Source organism: Spea bombifrons, chromosome 5, assembly GCF_027358695.1.
Source record: "Spea bombifrons isolate aSpeBom1 chromosome 5, aSpeBom1.2.pri, whole genome shotgun sequence".
Classification (NCBI taxonomy): Eukaryota; Metazoa; Chordata; class Amphibia; order Anura; family Pelobatidae; genus Spea; species Spea bombifrons.
This window is the reverse complement of record NC_071091.1, coordinates 2234834-2247891: the sequence shown is the minus strand read 5'-3', so window position 1 is coordinate 2247891 and position 13058 is coordinate 2234834. Positions and strand designations below refer to the sequence as shown.

Genomic DNA, 13058 nt, shown 5'->3' with positions numbered 1-13058 from the left:
CCACAAGAGCAAGTCAGGATGGCCGAGCGGTCTAAGGCGCTGCGTTCAGGTCGCAGTCTCCTCTGGAGGCGTGGGTTCGAATCCCACTTCTGACATCATATTTTTCTAATGATGAAGAAAGAACGTTTAAACTGCACAGAATATTGACAAATTCATAACGGAATCCGGTGTGTTTCACAAAACCACAAGAGCAAGTCAGGATGGCCGAGCGGTCTAAGGCGCTGTGTTCAGGTCGCAGTCTCCTCTGGAGGCGTGGGTTCGAATCCCACTTCTGACATCGTATTTTTCTAATGATGAAGAAAGAACATTTAAACTACACAGAATATTGACAAATTCATAACGGAATCCGGTGTGTTCCACAAAGCCACAAGAGCAAGTCAGGATGGCCGAGCGGTCTAAGGCGCTGCGTTCAGGTCGCAGTCTCCTCTGGAGGCGTGGGTTCGAATCCTACTTCTGACATCATATTTTTCTAATGATGAAGAAAGAACATTTAAACTGCACAGAATATAGACAAATTCATAACGGAATCCGGTGTGTTCCACAAAACCACAAAACCACAAGAGCAAGTCAGGATGGCCGAGCGGTCTAAGGCGCTGCGTTCAGGTCGCAGTCTCCTCTGGAGGCGTGGGTTCGAATCCCACTTCTGACATCATATTTTTCTAATGATGAAGAAAGAACATTTAAACTGCACAGAATATTGACAAATTCATAACGGAATCCGCTGTGTTTCACAAAACCACAAGAGCAAGTCAGGATGGCCGAGCGGTCTAAGGCGCTGCGTTCAGGTCGCAGTCTCCTCTGGAGGCGTGGGTTGGAATCCCACTTCTGACATCATATTTTTCTAATGATGAAGAAAGAACATTTAAACTGCACAGAATATAGACAAATTCATAACGGAATCCGGTGTGTTCCACAAAACTACAAGAGCAAGTCAGGATGGCCGAGCGGTCTAAGGCGCTGCGTTCAGGTCGCAGTCTCCTCTGGAGGCGTGGGTTCGAATCCCACTTCTGACATCATATTTTTCTAATGATGAAGAAAGAACATTTAAACTGCACAGAATATTGACAAATTCATAACGGAATCCGGTGTGTTTCACAAAACCACAAGAGCAAGTCAGGATGGCCGAGCGGTCTAAGGCGCTGCGTTCAGGTCGCAGTCTCCTCTGGAGGTGTGGGTTCGAATCCCACTTCTGACCTCGTATTTTTCTAATGATGAAGAAAGAACATTTAAACTGCACAGAATATTGACAAATTCATAACGGAATCCGGTGTGTTCCACAAAACCACAAGAGCAAGTCAGGATGGCCGAGCGGTCTAAGGCGCTGCGTTCAGGTCGCAGTCTCCTCTGGAGGCGTGGCTTCGAATCCCACTTCTGACATCATATTTTTCTAATGATGAAGAAAGAACATTTAAACTGCACAGAATATAGACAAATTCATAACGGAATCCGGTGTGTTCCACAAAACCACAAGAGCAAGTCAGGATGGCCGAGCGTTCTAAGGCGCTGCGTTCAGGTCGCAGTCTCCTCTGGAGGCGTGGGTTCAAATCCCACTTCTGACATCATTTTTTTTTAATGATGAAGAAAGAACATTTAAACTGCACAGACTATTGACAAATTCATAACGGAATCCGGTGTGTTCCAAGAAACCACAAGAGCAAGTCAGGGTGGCCGAGGTCAGGGTGGCGTTCAGGTCGCAGTCTCCTCTGGAGGCGTGGGTTCGAATCCCACTTCTGACATCATATTTTTCTAATGATGAAGAAAGAACATTTAAACTGCACAGAATATTGACAAATTCATAACGGAATCCGGTGTGTTCCATAAAACCACAAGAGCAAGTCAGGATGGCCGAGCGGTCTAAGGCGCTGCGTTCAGGTCGCAGTCTCCTCTGGAGGCGTGGGTTCAAATCCCACTTCTGACATCTTATTTTTCTAATGATGAAGAAAGAACATTTAAACTGCACAGAATATTGACAAATTCATAACGGAATCCGGTGTGTTTCACAAAACCACAAGAGTAAGTCAGGATGGCCGAGCGGTCTAAGGCGCTGTGTTCAGGTCGCAGTCTCCTCTGGAGGCGTGGGTTCGAATCCCACTTCTGACATCATATTTTTCTAATGATGAAGAAAGAACATTTAAACTGCACAGAATATAGACAAATTCATAACGGAATCCGGTGTGTTCCACAAAACCACAAGAGCACGTCAGGATGGCCGAGCGGTCTAAGGCGCTGCGTTCAGGTCGCAGTCTCCTCTGGAGGCGTGGGTTCGAATCCCGCTTTTGACATCATATTTTTCTAATGATGAAGAAAGAACATTTAAACTACACAGAATATTGACAAATTCATAACGGAATCCGGTGTGTTCCACAGAGCCACAAGAGCAAGTCAGGATGGCCGAGCGGTCTAAGGCGCTGCGTTCAGGTCGCAGTCTCCTCTGGAGGCGTGGGTTCAAATCCCACTTCTGACATCATATTTTTCTAATGATGAAGAAAGAACATTTAAACTGCACAGAATATTGACAAATTCATAACGGAATCCGGTGTGTTTCACAAAACCACAAGAGTAAGTCAGGATGGCCGAGCGGTCTAAGGCGCTGCGTTCAGGTCGCAGTCTCCTCTGGAGGCGTGGGTTCAAATCCCACTTCTGACATCATATTTTTCTAATGATGAAGAAAGAACATTTAAACTGCACAGACTATTGACAAATTCATAACGGAATCCGGTGTGTTCCAAAAAACCACAAGAGCAAGTCAGGGTGGCCGAGCGTTCTAAGGCGCTGCGTTCAGGTCGCAGTCTCCTCTGGAGGCGTGGGTTCGAATCCCACTTCTGACATCATATTTTTCTAATGATGAAGAAAGAACATTTAAACTGCACAGAATATTGACAAATTCATAACGGAATCCGGTGTGTTCCACAAAACCACAAGAGCAAGTCAGGATGGCCGAGCGGTCTAAGGCGCTGCGTTCAGTTCGCAGTCTCCTCTGGAGGCGTGGGTTCAAATCCCACTTCTGACATCATATTTTTCTAATGATGAAGAAAGAACATTTAAACTGCACAGACTATTGACAAATTCATAACGGAATCCGGTGTGTTCCAAAAAACCACAAGAGCAAGTCAGGGTGGCCGAGCGGTCTAAGGCGCTGCGTTCAGGTCGCAGTTCAAATCCCACTTCTGACATCATATTTTTCTAATGATGAAGAAAGAACATTTAAACTGCACAGAATATAGACAAATTCATAACGGAATCCGGTGTGTTCCACAAAACCACAAAACCACAAAACCACAAGAGCAAGTCAGGATGTCCGAGCGGTCTAAGGCGCTGCGTTCAGGTCGCAGTCTCCTCTGGAGGCGTGGGTTCGAATCCCACTTCTGACATCATATTTTTCTAATGATGAAGAAAGAACATTTAAACTGCACAGAATATTGACAAATTCATAACGGAATCCGGTGTGTTTCACAAAACCACAAGAGCAAGTCGGGATGGCCGAGCGGTCTAAGGCGCTGCGTTCAGGTCGCAGTCTCCTCTGGAGGCGTGGGTTCGAATCCCACTTCTGACATCATATTTTTCTAATGATGAAGAAAGAACATTTAAACTGCACAGAATTCATAACGGAATCCGGTGTGTTCCACAAAACCACAAGAGCAAGTCAGGATGGCCGAGCGGTCTAAGGCGCTGCGTTCAGGTCGCAGTCTCCTCTGGAGGCGTGGGTTCAAATCCCGCTTCTGACATCATATTTTTCTAATGATGAAGAAAGAACATTTAAACTGCACAGAATATTGACAAATTCATAACAGAATCCGGTGTGTTCCACAAAACCACAAGAGCAAGTCAGGATGGCCGAGCGGTCTAAGGCGCTGCGTTCAGGTCGCAGTCTCCTCTGGAGGCGTGGGTTCAAATCCCACTTCTGACATCATATTTTTCTAATGATGAAGAAAGAACATTTAAACTGCACAGACTATTGACAAATTCATAACGGAATCCGGTGTGTTCCAAGAAACCACAAGAGCAAGTCAGGGTGGCCGAGGTCAGGGTGGCGTTCAGGTCGCAGTCTCCTCTGGAGGCGTGGGTTCGAATCCCACTTCTGACGTCATATTTTTCTAATGATGAAGAAAGAACATTTAAACTGCACAGAATATTGACAAATTCATAACGGAATCCGGTGTGTTCCATAAAACCAAAAGAGCAAGTCAGGATGGCCGAGCGGTCTAAGGCGCTGCGTTCAGGTCGCAGTCTCCTCTGGAGGCGTGGGTTCAAATCCTACTTCTGACATCGTATTTTTCTAATGATGAAGAAAGAACATTTAAACTGCACAGAATATTGACAAATTCATAACGGAATCCGGTGTGTTTCACAAAACCACAAGAGTAAGTCAGGATGGCCGAGCGGTCTAAGGCGCTGCGTTCAGGTCGCAGTCTCCTCTGGAGGCGTGGGTTCGAATCCCACTTCTGACATCATATTTTTCTAATGATGAAGAAAGAACATTTAAACTGCACAGAATATAGACAAATTCATAACGGAATCCGGTGTGTTCCACAAAACCACAAGAGCACGTCAGGATGGCCGAGCGGTCTAAGGCGCTGCGTTCAGGTCGCAGTCTCCTCTGGAGGCGTGGGTTCGAATCCCGCTTCTGACATCATATTTTTCTAATGATGAAGAAAGAACATTTAAACTACACAGAATATTGACAAATTCATAACGGAATCCGGTGTGTTCCACAGAGCCACAAGAGCAAGTCAGGATGGCCGAGCGGTCTAAGGCGCTGCGTTCAGGTCGCAGTCTCCTCTGGAGGCGTGGGTTCAAATCCCACTTCTGACATCATATTTTTCTAATGATGAAGAAAGAACATTTAAACTGCACAGAATATTGACAAATTCATAACGGAATCCGGTGTGTTTCACAAAACCACAAGAGCAAGTCAGGATGGCAGAGCGGTCTAAGGCGCTGCGTTCAGGTCGCAGTCTCCTCTGGAGGCGTGGGTTCGAATCCCACTTCTGACATCATATTTTTCTAATGATGAAGAAAGAACATTTAAACTGCACAGAATATTGACAAATTCATAACGGAATCCGGTGTGTTTCACAAAACCACAAGAGTAAGTCAGGATGGCCGAGCGGTCTAAGGCGCTGCGTTCAGGTCGCAGTCTCCTCTGGAGGCGTGGGTTCAAATCCCACTTCTGACATCATATTTTTCTAATGATGAAGAAAGAACATTTAAACTGCACAGACTATTGACAAATTCATAACGGAATCCGGTGTGTTCCAAAAAACCACAAGAGCAAGTCAGGGTGGCCGAGCGGTCTAAGGCGCTGCGTTCAGGTCGCAGTCTCCTCTGGAGGCGTGGGTTCGAATCCCACTTCTGACATCATATTTTTCTAATGATGAAGAAAGAACATTTAAACTGCACAGAATATTGACAAATTCATAACGGAATCCGGTGTGTTCCACAAAACCACAAGAGCAAGTCAGGATGGCCGAGCGGTCTAAGGCGCTGCGTTCAGGTCGCAGTCTCCTCTGGAGGCGTGGGTTCAAATCCCGCTTCTGACATCATGTTTTTCTAATGATGAAGAAAGAACATTTAAACTGCACAGAATATTGACAAATTCATAACGGAATCCGGTGTGTCTCACAAAACCACAAGAGTAAGTCAGGATGGCCGAGCGGTCTAAGGCGCTGCGTTCAGGTCGCACTTTCCTCTGGAGGCGTGGGTTCGAATCCCACTTCTGACATCATGTTTTTCTAATGATGAAGAAAGAACATTTAAACTGCACAGAATATTGACAAATTCATAACGGAATCCTGTGTGTTCCACAAAACCACAAAACCACAAGAGCAAGTCAGGATGGCCGAGCGGTCTAAGGCGCTGCGTTCAGGTTGCAGTCTCCTCTTGAAGCGTGGGTTCGAATCCCACTTCTGACATCATATTTTTCTAATGATGAAGAAAGAACATTTAAACTGCACAGAATATTGACAAATTCATAACGGAATCCGGTGTGTTCCACAAAACCACAAGAGCAAGTCAGGATGGCCGAGCGGTCTAGGGCGCTGCGTTCAGGTCGCAGTCTCCTCTGGAGGCGTGGGTTCAAATCCTACTTCTGACATCATATTTTTCTAATGATGAAGAAAGAACATTTAAACTGCACAGAATATTGACAAATTCATAACGGAATCCGGTGTGTTCCACAAACCCACAAGAGCAAGTCAGGATGGCCGAGCGGTCTAAGGCGCTGCGTTCAGGTCGCAGTCTCCTCTGGAGGCGTGGGTTCAAATCCCACTTCTGACATCATATTTTTATAATGATGAAGAAAGAACATTTAAACTGCACAGAATATTGACAAATTCATAACAGAATCCGGTGTGTTCCACAAACCACAAGAGCATGTCAGGATGGCCGTGCGGTCTAAGGTGCTGCGTTCAGGTAGCAGTCTCCTCTGGAGGCGTGGGTTCGAATCCCACTTTTGACATCGTATTTTTCTAATGATGAAGAAAGAACATTTAAACTGCACAGAATATTGACAAATTCATAACGGAATCCGGTGTGTTCCACAAAATCACAAGAGCAAGTCAGGATGGCCGAGCGGTCTAAGGCGCTGCGTTCAGGTCGCAGTCTCCTCTGGAGGCGTGGGTTCAAATCCTACTTCTGACATCATATTTTTCTAATGATGAAGAAAGAACATTTAAACTGCACAGAATATTGACAAATTCATAACGGAATCCGGTGTGTTTCACAAAACCACAAGAGTAAGTCAGGATGGCCAAGCGGTCTAAGGCGCTGCGTTCAGGTCGCAGTCTCCTCTGGAGGCGTGGGTTCGAATCCCACTTCTGACATCATATTTTTCTAATGATGAAGAAAGAACATTTAAACTGCACAGAATATAGACAAATTCATAACGGAATCCGGTGTGTTCCACAAAACCACAAGAGCACGTCAGGATGGCCGAGCGGTCTAAGGCGCTGCGTTCAGGTCGCAGTCTCCTCTGGAGGCGTGGGTTCGAATCCCGCTTCTGACATCATATTTTTCTAATGATGAAGAAAGAACATTTAAACTACACAGAATATTGACAAATTCATAACGGAATCCGGTGTGTTCCACAGAGCCACAAGAGCAAGTCAGGATGGCCGAGCGGTCTAAGGCGCTGCGTTCAGGTCGCAGTCTCCTCTGGAGGCGTGGGTTCAAATCCCACTTCTGACATCATATTTTTCTAATGATGAAGAAAGAACATTTAAACTGCACAGAATATTGACAAATTCATAACGGAATCCGGTGTGTTTCACAAAACCACAAGAGCAAGTCAGGATGGCAGAGCGGTCTAAGGCGCTGCGTTCAGGTCGCAGTCTCCTCTGGAGGCGTGGGTTCGAATCCCACTTCTGACATCATATTTTTCTAATGATGAAGAAAGAACATTTAAACTGCACAGAATATTGACAAATTCATAACGGAATCCGGTGTGTTTCACAAAACCACAAGAGTAAGTCAGGATGGCCGAGCGGTCTAAGGCGCTGCGTTCAGGTCGCAGTCTCCTCTGGAGGCGTGGGTTCAAATCCCACTTCTGACATCATATTTTTCTAATGATGAAGAAAGAACATTTAAACTGCACAGACTATTGACAAATTCATAACGGAATCCGGTGTGTTCCAAAAAACCACAAGAGCAAGTCAGGGTGGCCGAGCGGTCTAAGGCGCTGCGTTCAGGTCGCAGTCTCCTCTGGAGGCGTGGGTTCGAATCCCACTTCTGACATCATATTTTTCTAATGATGAAGAAAGAACATTTAAACTGCACAGAATATTGACAAATTCATAACGGAATCCGGTGTGTTCCACAAAACCACAAGAGCAAGTCAGGATGGCCGAGCGGTCTAAGGCGCTGCCTTCAGGTCGCAGTCTCCTCTGGAGGCGTGGGTTCAAATCCCGCTTCTGACATCATATTTTTCTAATGATGAAGAAAGAACATTTAAACTGCACAGAATATTGACAAATTCATAACGGAATCCGGTGTGTCTCACAAAACCACAAGAGTAAGTCAGGATGGCCGAGCGGTCTAAGGCGCTGCGTTCAGGTTGCAGTTTCCTCTGGAGGCGTGGGTTCGAATCCCACTTCTGACATCGTATTTTTCTAATGATGAAGAAAGAACATTTAAACTGCACAGAATATAGACAAATTCATAACGGAATCCTGTGTGTTCCACAAAACCACAAAACCACAAGAGCAAGTCAGGATGGCCGAGCGGTCTAAGGCGCTGCGTTCAGGTCGCAGTCTCCTCTGGAAGCGTGGGTTCGAATCCCACTTCTGACATCATATTTTTCTAATGATGAAGAAAGAACATTTAAACTGCACAGAATATTGACAAATTCATAACGGAATCCGGTGTGTTCCACAAAACCACAAGAGCAAGTCAGGATGGCCGAGCGGTCTAAGGCGCTGCGTTCAGGTCGCAGTCTCCTCTGGAGGCGTGGGTTCAAATCCCACTTCTGACATCATATTTATCGAATGATAAAGAAAGAACATATAAACTGCACAGAATATTGACAAATTCATAACGGAATCCGGTGTGTTCCACAAAACCACAAGAGCAAGTCAGGATGGCCGAGCGGTCTAGGGCGCTGCGTTCAGGTCGCAGTCTCCTCTGGAGGCGTGGGTTCAAATCCTACTTCTGACATCATATTTTTCTAATGATGAAGAAAGAACATTTAAACTGCACAGAATATTGACAAATTCATAACGGAATCCGGTGTGTTCCACAAACCCACAAGAGCAAGTCAGGATGGCCGAGCGGTCTAAGGCGCTGCGTTCAGGTCGCAGTCTCCTCTGGAGGCGTGGGTTCAAATCCCACTTCTGACATCATATTTTTATAATGATGAAGAAAGAACATTTAAACTGCACAGAATATTGACAAATTCATAACAGAATCCGGTGTGTTCCACAAACCATAAGAGCATGTCAGGATGGCCGAGCGGTCTAAGGTGCTGCGTTCAGGTAGCAGTCTCCTCTGGAGGCGTGGGTTCGAATCCCACTTTTGACATCGTATTTTTCTAATGATGAAGAAAGAACATTTAAACTGCACAGAATATTGACAAATTCATAACGGAATCCGGTGTGTTCCACAAAATCACAAGAGCAAGTCAGGATGGCCGAGCGGTCTAAGGCGCTGCGTTCAGGTCGCAGTCTCCTCTGGAGGCGTGGGTTCAAATCCCACTTCTGACATCATATTTATCTAATGATAAAGAAAGAACATTTAAACTGCACAGAATATTGACAAATTCATAACGGAATCCGGTGTGTTCCACAAAACCACAAGGGTAAGTCAGGATGGCCGAGCGGTTTAAGGCGCTGCGTTCAGGTTGCGGTCTCCTCTGGAGGCGTGGGTTCAAATCCCACTTCTGACATCATATTTTTCTAATGATGAAGAAAGAACATTTAAACTGCACAGAATATTGACAAATTCATAACGGAATCCGGTGTGTTCCACAAACCTGCAACAGCAAGTCAGGATGGCCGAGCGGTCTTAAGCGCTACGTTCAGGTCGCAGTCTCCTCTGGAGGCGTGGGTACGACTCCCACTTCTGACATCGTATTTTTCTAATGATGAAGAAAGAACATTTAAACTTCACAGAATATTGACAAATTCATAACGGAATCCGGTGTGTTCCACAAAACCACCAGAGCAAGTCGGGATGGCCGAGCGGTCTAAGGCGCTGCGTTCAGGTCGCAGTCTCCTCTGGAGGCGTGGGTTCAAATCCCACTTCTGACATCATATTTTTATAATGATGAAGAAAGAACATTTAAACTGCACAGAATATTGACAAATTCATAACAGAATCCGGTGTGTTCCACAAACCACAAGAGCATGTCAGGATGGCCGAGCGGTCTAAGGTGCTGCGTTCAGGTTGCAGTCTCCTCCAGAGGAGACTGCGACCTGAATTCATAACGGAATCCGGTGTGTTCCACAAAACCACAAGAGCAAGTCAGGATGGCCGAGCGGTCTAAGGCGCTGCGTTTAGGTCGCAGTCTCCTCTGGAGGCGTGGGTTCAAATCCCGCTTCTGACATCATATTTTTCTAATGATGAAGAAAGAACATTTAAACTGCACAGAATATTGACAAATTCATAACGGAATCCGGTGTGTCTCACAAAACCACAAGAGTAAGTCAGGATGGCCGAGCGGTCTAAGGCGCTGCGTTCAGGTCGCAGTCTCCTCTGGAGGCGTGGGTTCGAATCCCACTTCTGACATCATATTTTTCTAATGATGAAGAAAGAACATTTAAACTGCACAGAATATAGACAAATTCATAACGGAATCCTGTGTGTTCCACAAAACCACAAAACCACAAGAGCAAGTCAGGATGGCCGAGCGGTCTAAGGCGCTGCGTTCAGGTCGCAGTCTCCTCTTGAGGCGTGGGTTCGAATCCCACTTCTGACATCATATTTTTCTAATGATGAAGAAAGAACATTTAAACTGCACAGAATATTGACAAATTCATAACGGAATCCGGTGTGTTCCACAAAACCACAAGAGCAAGTCAGGATGGCCGAGCGGTCTAAGGCGCTGCGTTCAGGTCGCAGTCTCCTCTGGAGGCGTGGGTTCAAATCCCACTTCTGACATCATATTTTTATAATGATGAAGAAAGAACATTTAAACTGCACAGAATATTGACAAATTCATAACAGAATCCGGTGTGTTCCACAAACCACAAGAGCATGTCAGGATGGCCGAGCGGTCTAAGGTGCTGCGTTCAGGTCGCAGTCTCCTCTGGAGGCGTGGGTTCGAATCCCACTTTTGACATCGTATTTTTCTAATGATGAAGAAAGAACATTTAAACTGCACAGAATATTGACAAATTCATAACGGAATCCGGTGTGTTCCACAAAATCACAAGAGCAAGTCAGGATGGCCGAGCGGTCTAAGGCGCTGCGTTCAGGTCGCAGTCTCCTCTGAAGGCGTGGGTTCAAATCCCACTTCTGACATCGTATTTATCTAATGATAAAGAAAGAACATTTAAACTGCACAGAATATTGACAAATTCATAACGGAATCCGGTGTGTTCCACAAAACCACAAGAGTAAGTCAGGATGGCCGAGCGGTTTAAGGCGCTGCGTTCAGGTTGCGGTCTCCTCTGGAGGCGTGGGTTCAAATCCCACTTCTGACATCATATTTTTCTAATGATGAAGAAAGAACATTTAAACTGCACAGAATATTGACAAATTCATAACGGAATCCGGTGTGTTCCACAAGACTGCAACAGCAAGTCAGGATGGCCGAGCGGTCTTAAGCGCTACGTTCAGGTCGCAGTCTCCTCTGGAGGCGTGGGTACGACTCCCACTTCTGACATCGTATTTTTCTAATGATGAAGAAAGAACATTTAAACTTCACAGAATATTGACAAATTCATAACAGAATCCGGTGTGTTCCACAAAACCACCAGAGCAAGTCGGGATGGCCGAGCGGTCTAAGGCGCTGCGTTCAGGTCGCAGTCTCCTCTGGAGGCGTGGGTTCAAATCCCACTTCTGACATCATATTTTTATAATGATGAAGAAAGAACATTTAAACTGCACAGAATATTGACAAATTCATAACAGAATCCGGTGTGTTCCACAAACCACAAAACCACAAAACCACAAAACCACAAGAGCAAGTCAGGATGTCCGAGCGGTCTAAGGCGCTGCGTTCAGGTCGCAGTCTCCTCTGGAGGCGTGGGTTCGAATCCCACTTCTGACATCATATTTTTCTAATGATGAAGAAAGAACATTTAAACTGCACAGAATATTGACAAATTCATAACGGAATCCGGTCTGTTCCAAAAAACCACAAGAGCAAGTCAGGGTGGCCGAGCGGTCTAAGGCGCTGCGTTCAGGTCGCAGTTCAAATCCCACTTCTGACATCATATTTTTCTAATGATGAAGAAAGAACATTTAAACTACACAGAATATTGACAAATTCATAACGGAATCCGGTGTGTTCCACAAAACTACAAGAGCAAGTCAGGATGGCCGAGCGGTCTAAGGCGCTGCGTTCAGGTCGCAGTCTCCTCTGGAGGCGTGGGTTCAAATCCCACTTCTGACATCATTTTTTTCTAATGATGAAGAAAGAACATTTAAACTGCACAGAATATTGACAAATTCATAACGGAATCCGGTGTGTTTCACAAAACCACAAGAGCAAGTCAGGATGGCCGAGCGGTCTAAGGCGCTGCGTTCAGGTCGCAGTCTCCTCTGGAGGCGTGGGTTCGAATCCCACTTCTGACATCATATTTTTCTAATGATGAAGAAAGAACATTTAAACTGCACAGAATATTGACAAATTCATAACGGAATCCGGTGTGTTCCACAAAACCACAAGAGCGAGTCAGGATGGCCGAGCGGTCTAAGGCGCTGCGTTTAGGTCGCAGTCTCCTCTGGAGGCGTGGGTTCAAATCCCGCTTCTGACATCATATTTTTCTAATGATGAAGAAAGAACATTTAAACTGCACAGAATATTGACAAATTCATAACGGAATCCGGTGTGTCTCACAAAACCACAAGAGTAAGTCAGGATGGCCGAGCGGTCTAAGGCGCTGCGTTCAGGTCGCAGTCTCCTCTGGAGGCGTGGGTTCGAATCCCACTTCTGACATCATATTTTTCTAATGATGAAGAAAGAACATTTAAACTGCACAGAATATAGACAAATTCATAACGGAATCCTGTGTGTTCCACAAAACCACAAAACCACAAGAGCAAGTCAGGATGGCCGAGCGGTCTAAGGCGCTGCGTTCAGGTCGCAGTCTCCTCTTGAGGCGTGGGTTCGAATCCCACTTCTGACATCATATTTTTCTAATGATGAAGAAAGAACATTTAAACTGCACAGAATATTGACAAATTCATAACGGAATCCGGTGTGTTCCACAAAACCACAAGAGCAAGTCAGGATGGCCGAGCGGTCTAAGGCGCTGCGTTTAGGTCGCAGTCTCCTCTGGAGGCGTGGGTTCAAATCCCACTTCTGACATCATATTTTTATAATGATGAAGAAAGAACATTTAAACTGCACAGAATATTGACAAATTCATAACAGAATCCGGTGTGTTCCACAAACCACA

The 13058-nt window shown here is 45.5% G+C and overlaps 58 non-coding genes across 58 annotated transcripts; all 58 read left to right on the top strand.

Annotated features, from left to right (window-relative positions):
- The first annotated feature begins 12 nt into the window (after positions 1 to 12).
- Positions 13 to 95, top strand: TRNAL-CAG (transfer RNA leucine (anticodon CAG)). The gene has a single exon. It is a non-coding gene; the product is annotated as a tRNA-Leu (tRNA).
- A 99-nt stretch (positions 96 to 194) lies between these two features.
- On the top strand, positions 195 to 277 carry TRNAL-CAG (transfer RNA leucine (anticodon CAG)). Its single transcript has one exon. It is a non-coding gene; the product is annotated as a tRNA-Leu (tRNA).
- A 99-nt stretch (positions 278 to 376) lies between these two features.
- On the top strand, positions 377 to 459 carry TRNAL-CAG (transfer RNA leucine (anticodon CAG)). Its single transcript has one exon. It is a non-coding gene; the product is annotated as a tRNA-Leu (tRNA).
- Positions 460 to 566: 107 nt separating this feature from the next.
- Positions 567 to 649, top strand: TRNAL-CAG (transfer RNA leucine (anticodon CAG)). The gene has a single exon. It is a non-coding gene; the product is annotated as a tRNA-Leu (tRNA).
- Positions 650 to 748: 99 nt separating this feature from the next.
- TRNAL-CAG (transfer RNA leucine (anticodon CAG)) lies at positions 749 to 831 on the top strand. Its single transcript has one exon. It is a non-coding gene; the product is annotated as a tRNA-Leu (tRNA).
- A 99-nt stretch (positions 832 to 930) lies between these two features.
- On the top strand, positions 931 to 1013 carry TRNAL-CAG (transfer RNA leucine (anticodon CAG)). Its single transcript has one exon. It is a non-coding gene; the product is annotated as a tRNA-Leu (tRNA).
- Positions 1014 to 1112: 99 nt separating this feature from the next.
- TRNAL-CAG (transfer RNA leucine (anticodon CAG)) lies at positions 1113 to 1195 on the top strand. Its single transcript has one exon. It is a non-coding gene; the product is annotated as a tRNA-Leu (tRNA).
- A 99-nt stretch (positions 1196 to 1294) lies between these two features.
- On the top strand, positions 1295 to 1377 carry TRNAL-CAG (transfer RNA leucine (anticodon CAG)). The gene has a single exon. It is a non-coding gene; the product is annotated as a tRNA-Leu (tRNA).
- A 99-nt stretch (positions 1378 to 1476) lies between these two features.
- On the top strand, positions 1477 to 1559 carry TRNAL-CAG (transfer RNA leucine (anticodon CAG)). Its single transcript has one exon. It is a non-coding gene; the product is annotated as a tRNA-Leu (tRNA).
- Positions 1560 to 1835: 276 nt separating this feature from the next.
- Positions 1836 to 1918, top strand: TRNAL-CAG (transfer RNA leucine (anticodon CAG)). The gene has a single exon. It is a non-coding gene; the product is annotated as a tRNA-Leu (tRNA).
- Positions 1919 to 2017: 99 nt separating this feature from the next.
- Positions 2018 to 2100, top strand: TRNAL-CAG (transfer RNA leucine (anticodon CAG)). The gene has a single exon. It is a non-coding gene; the product is annotated as a tRNA-Leu (tRNA).
- Positions 2101 to 2199: 99 nt separating this feature from the next.
- On the top strand, positions 2200 to 2282 carry TRNAL-CAG (transfer RNA leucine (anticodon CAG)). The gene has a single exon. It is a non-coding gene; the product is annotated as a tRNA-Leu (tRNA).
- A 99-nt stretch (positions 2283 to 2381) lies between these two features.
- TRNAL-CAG (transfer RNA leucine (anticodon CAG)) lies at positions 2382 to 2464 on the top strand. Its single transcript has one exon. It is a non-coding gene; the product is annotated as a tRNA-Leu (tRNA).
- A 99-nt stretch (positions 2465 to 2563) lies between these two features.
- On the top strand, positions 2564 to 2646 carry TRNAL-CAG (transfer RNA leucine (anticodon CAG)). The gene has a single exon. It is a non-coding gene; the product is annotated as a tRNA-Leu (tRNA).
- A 99-nt stretch (positions 2647 to 2745) lies between these two features.
- Positions 2746 to 2828, top strand: TRNAL-CAG (transfer RNA leucine (anticodon CAG)). Its single transcript has one exon. It is a non-coding gene; the product is annotated as a tRNA-Leu (tRNA).
- Positions 2829 to 2927: 99 nt separating this feature from the next.
- TRNAL-CAG (transfer RNA leucine (anticodon CAG)) lies at positions 2928 to 3010 on the top strand. Its single transcript has one exon. It is a non-coding gene; the product is annotated as a tRNA-Leu (tRNA).
- Positions 3011 to 3288: 278 nt separating this feature from the next.
- TRNAL-CAG (transfer RNA leucine (anticodon CAG)) lies at positions 3289 to 3371 on the top strand. The gene has a single exon. It is a non-coding gene; the product is annotated as a tRNA-Leu (tRNA).
- Positions 3372 to 3470: 99 nt separating this feature from the next.
- On the top strand, positions 3471 to 3553 carry TRNAL-CAG (transfer RNA leucine (anticodon CAG)). The gene has a single exon. It is a non-coding gene; the product is annotated as a tRNA-Leu (tRNA).
- An 89-nt stretch (positions 3554 to 3642) lies between these two features.
- Positions 3643 to 3725, top strand: TRNAL-CAG (transfer RNA leucine (anticodon CAG)). Its single transcript has one exon. It is a non-coding gene; the product is annotated as a tRNA-Leu (tRNA).
- Positions 3726 to 3824: 99 nt separating this feature from the next.
- On the top strand, positions 3825 to 3907 carry TRNAL-CAG (transfer RNA leucine (anticodon CAG)). Its single transcript has one exon. It is a non-coding gene; the product is annotated as a tRNA-Leu (tRNA).
- Positions 3908 to 4183: 276 nt separating this feature from the next.
- Positions 4184 to 4266, top strand: TRNAL-CAG (transfer RNA leucine (anticodon CAG)). Its single transcript has one exon. It is a non-coding gene; the product is annotated as a tRNA-Leu (tRNA).
- A 99-nt stretch (positions 4267 to 4365) lies between these two features.
- On the top strand, positions 4366 to 4448 carry TRNAL-CAG (transfer RNA leucine (anticodon CAG)). Its single transcript has one exon. It is a non-coding gene; the product is annotated as a tRNA-Leu (tRNA).
- Positions 4449 to 4547: 99 nt separating this feature from the next.
- On the top strand, positions 4548 to 4630 carry TRNAL-CAG (transfer RNA leucine (anticodon CAG)). Its single transcript has one exon. It is a non-coding gene; the product is annotated as a tRNA-Leu (tRNA).
- Positions 4631 to 4729: 99 nt separating this feature from the next.
- Positions 4730 to 4812, top strand: TRNAL-CAG (transfer RNA leucine (anticodon CAG)). The gene has a single exon. It is a non-coding gene; the product is annotated as a tRNA-Leu (tRNA).
- A 99-nt stretch (positions 4813 to 4911) lies between these two features.
- Positions 4912 to 4994, top strand: TRNAL-CAG (transfer RNA leucine (anticodon CAG)). Its single transcript has one exon. It is a non-coding gene; the product is annotated as a tRNA-Leu (tRNA).
- Positions 4995 to 5093: 99 nt separating this feature from the next.
- TRNAL-CAG (transfer RNA leucine (anticodon CAG)) lies at positions 5094 to 5176 on the top strand. Its single transcript has one exon. It is a non-coding gene; the product is annotated as a tRNA-Leu (tRNA).
- Positions 5177 to 5275: 99 nt separating this feature from the next.
- Positions 5276 to 5358, top strand: TRNAL-CAG (transfer RNA leucine (anticodon CAG)). The gene has a single exon. It is a non-coding gene; the product is annotated as a tRNA-Leu (tRNA).
- Positions 5359 to 5457: 99 nt separating this feature from the next.
- On the top strand, positions 5458 to 5540 carry TRNAL-CAG (transfer RNA leucine (anticodon CAG)). The gene has a single exon. It is a non-coding gene; the product is annotated as a tRNA-Leu (tRNA).
- A 653-nt stretch (positions 5541 to 6193) lies between these two features.
- Positions 6194 to 6276, top strand: TRNAL-CAG (transfer RNA leucine (anticodon CAG)). The gene has a single exon. It is a non-coding gene; the product is annotated as a tRNA-Leu (tRNA).
- A 280-nt stretch (positions 6277 to 6556) lies between these two features.
- TRNAL-CAG (transfer RNA leucine (anticodon CAG)) lies at positions 6557 to 6639 on the top strand. Its single transcript has one exon. It is a non-coding gene; the product is annotated as a tRNA-Leu (tRNA).
- Positions 6640 to 6738: 99 nt separating this feature from the next.
- TRNAL-CAG (transfer RNA leucine (anticodon CAG)) lies at positions 6739 to 6821 on the top strand. Its single transcript has one exon. It is a non-coding gene; the product is annotated as a tRNA-Leu (tRNA).
- A 99-nt stretch (positions 6822 to 6920) lies between these two features.
- On the top strand, positions 6921 to 7003 carry TRNAL-CAG (transfer RNA leucine (anticodon CAG)). Its single transcript has one exon. It is a non-coding gene; the product is annotated as a tRNA-Leu (tRNA).
- A 99-nt stretch (positions 7004 to 7102) lies between these two features.
- On the top strand, positions 7103 to 7185 carry TRNAL-CAG (transfer RNA leucine (anticodon CAG)). Its single transcript has one exon. It is a non-coding gene; the product is annotated as a tRNA-Leu (tRNA).
- A 99-nt stretch (positions 7186 to 7284) lies between these two features.
- On the top strand, positions 7285 to 7367 carry TRNAL-CAG (transfer RNA leucine (anticodon CAG)). The gene has a single exon. It is a non-coding gene; the product is annotated as a tRNA-Leu (tRNA).
- A 99-nt stretch (positions 7368 to 7466) lies between these two features.
- TRNAL-CAG (transfer RNA leucine (anticodon CAG)) lies at positions 7467 to 7549 on the top strand. The gene has a single exon. It is a non-coding gene; the product is annotated as a tRNA-Leu (tRNA).
- Positions 7550 to 7648: 99 nt separating this feature from the next.
- TRNAL-CAG (transfer RNA leucine (anticodon CAG)) lies at positions 7649 to 7731 on the top strand. The gene has a single exon. It is a non-coding gene; the product is annotated as a tRNA-Leu (tRNA).
- Positions 7732 to 8012: 281 nt separating this feature from the next.
- On the top strand, positions 8013 to 8095 carry TRNAL-CAG (transfer RNA leucine (anticodon CAG)). Its single transcript has one exon. It is a non-coding gene; the product is annotated as a tRNA-Leu (tRNA).
- Positions 8096 to 8202: 107 nt separating this feature from the next.
- Positions 8203 to 8285, top strand: TRNAL-CAG (transfer RNA leucine (anticodon CAG)). Its single transcript has one exon. It is a non-coding gene; the product is annotated as a tRNA-Leu (tRNA).
- A 99-nt stretch (positions 8286 to 8384) lies between these two features.
- TRNAL-CAG (transfer RNA leucine (anticodon CAG)) lies at positions 8385 to 8467 on the top strand. The gene has a single exon. It is a non-coding gene; the product is annotated as a tRNA-Leu (tRNA).
- Positions 8468 to 8748: 281 nt separating this feature from the next.
- On the top strand, positions 8749 to 8831 carry TRNAL-CAG (transfer RNA leucine (anticodon CAG)). Its single transcript has one exon. It is a non-coding gene; the product is annotated as a tRNA-Leu (tRNA).
- A 280-nt stretch (positions 8832 to 9111) lies between these two features.
- On the top strand, positions 9112 to 9194 carry TRNAL-CAG (transfer RNA leucine (anticodon CAG)). Its single transcript has one exon. It is a non-coding gene; the product is annotated as a tRNA-Leu (tRNA).
- Positions 9195 to 9293: 99 nt separating this feature from the next.
- On the top strand, positions 9294 to 9376 carry TRNAL-CAG (transfer RNA leucine (anticodon CAG)). Its single transcript has one exon. It is a non-coding gene; the product is annotated as a tRNA-Leu (tRNA).
- A 281-nt stretch (positions 9377 to 9657) lies between these two features.
- Positions 9658 to 9740, top strand: TRNAL-CAG (transfer RNA leucine (anticodon CAG)). Its single transcript has one exon. It is a non-coding gene; the product is annotated as a tRNA-Leu (tRNA).
- A 213-nt stretch (positions 9741 to 9953) lies between these two features.
- On the top strand, positions 9954 to 10036 carry TRNAL-UAG (transfer RNA leucine (anticodon UAG)). Its single transcript has one exon. It is a non-coding gene; the product is annotated as a tRNA-Leu (tRNA).
- A 99-nt stretch (positions 10037 to 10135) lies between these two features.
- On the top strand, positions 10136 to 10218 carry TRNAL-CAG (transfer RNA leucine (anticodon CAG)). Its single transcript has one exon. It is a non-coding gene; the product is annotated as a tRNA-Leu (tRNA).
- Positions 10219 to 10325: 107 nt separating this feature from the next.
- Positions 10326 to 10408, top strand: TRNAL-CAG (transfer RNA leucine (anticodon CAG)). Its single transcript has one exon. It is a non-coding gene; the product is annotated as a tRNA-Leu (tRNA).
- Positions 10409 to 10507: 99 nt separating this feature from the next.
- TRNAL-CAG (transfer RNA leucine (anticodon CAG)) lies at positions 10508 to 10590 on the top strand. Its single transcript has one exon. It is a non-coding gene; the product is annotated as a tRNA-Leu (tRNA).
- A 98-nt stretch (positions 10591 to 10688) lies between these two features.
- On the top strand, positions 10689 to 10771 carry TRNAL-CAG (transfer RNA leucine (anticodon CAG)). The gene has a single exon. It is a non-coding gene; the product is annotated as a tRNA-Leu (tRNA).
- Positions 10772 to 10870: 99 nt separating this feature from the next.
- Positions 10871 to 10953, top strand: TRNAL-CAG (transfer RNA leucine (anticodon CAG)). Its single transcript has one exon. It is a non-coding gene; the product is annotated as a tRNA-Leu (tRNA).
- A 99-nt stretch (positions 10954 to 11052) lies between these two features.
- TRNAL-CAG (transfer RNA leucine (anticodon CAG)) lies at positions 11053 to 11135 on the top strand. Its single transcript has one exon. It is a non-coding gene; the product is annotated as a tRNA-Leu (tRNA).
- A 281-nt stretch (positions 11136 to 11416) lies between these two features.
- On the top strand, positions 11417 to 11499 carry TRNAL-CAG (transfer RNA leucine (anticodon CAG)). Its single transcript has one exon. It is a non-coding gene; the product is annotated as a tRNA-Leu (tRNA).
- A 122-nt stretch (positions 11500 to 11621) lies between these two features.
- Positions 11622 to 11704, top strand: TRNAL-CAG (transfer RNA leucine (anticodon CAG)). The gene has a single exon. It is a non-coding gene; the product is annotated as a tRNA-Leu (tRNA).
- Positions 11705 to 11966: 262 nt separating this feature from the next.
- On the top strand, positions 11967 to 12049 carry TRNAL-CAG (transfer RNA leucine (anticodon CAG)). The gene has a single exon. It is a non-coding gene; the product is annotated as a tRNA-Leu (tRNA).
- A 99-nt stretch (positions 12050 to 12148) lies between these two features.
- Positions 12149 to 12231, top strand: TRNAL-CAG (transfer RNA leucine (anticodon CAG)). The gene has a single exon. It is a non-coding gene; the product is annotated as a tRNA-Leu (tRNA).
- Positions 12232 to 12330: 99 nt separating this feature from the next.
- TRNAL-UAG (transfer RNA leucine (anticodon UAG)) lies at positions 12331 to 12413 on the top strand. The gene has a single exon. It is a non-coding gene; the product is annotated as a tRNA-Leu (tRNA).
- A 99-nt stretch (positions 12414 to 12512) lies between these two features.
- Positions 12513 to 12595, top strand: TRNAL-CAG (transfer RNA leucine (anticodon CAG)). Its single transcript has one exon. It is a non-coding gene; the product is annotated as a tRNA-Leu (tRNA).
- A 107-nt stretch (positions 12596 to 12702) lies between these two features.
- Positions 12703 to 12785, top strand: TRNAL-CAG (transfer RNA leucine (anticodon CAG)). The gene has a single exon. It is a non-coding gene; the product is annotated as a tRNA-Leu (tRNA).
- A 99-nt stretch (positions 12786 to 12884) lies between these two features.
- On the top strand, positions 12885 to 12967 carry TRNAL-UAG (transfer RNA leucine (anticodon UAG)). The gene has a single exon. It is a non-coding gene; the product is annotated as a tRNA-Leu (tRNA).
- The last annotated feature ends 91 nt before the right edge of the window (positions 12968 to 13058 follow it).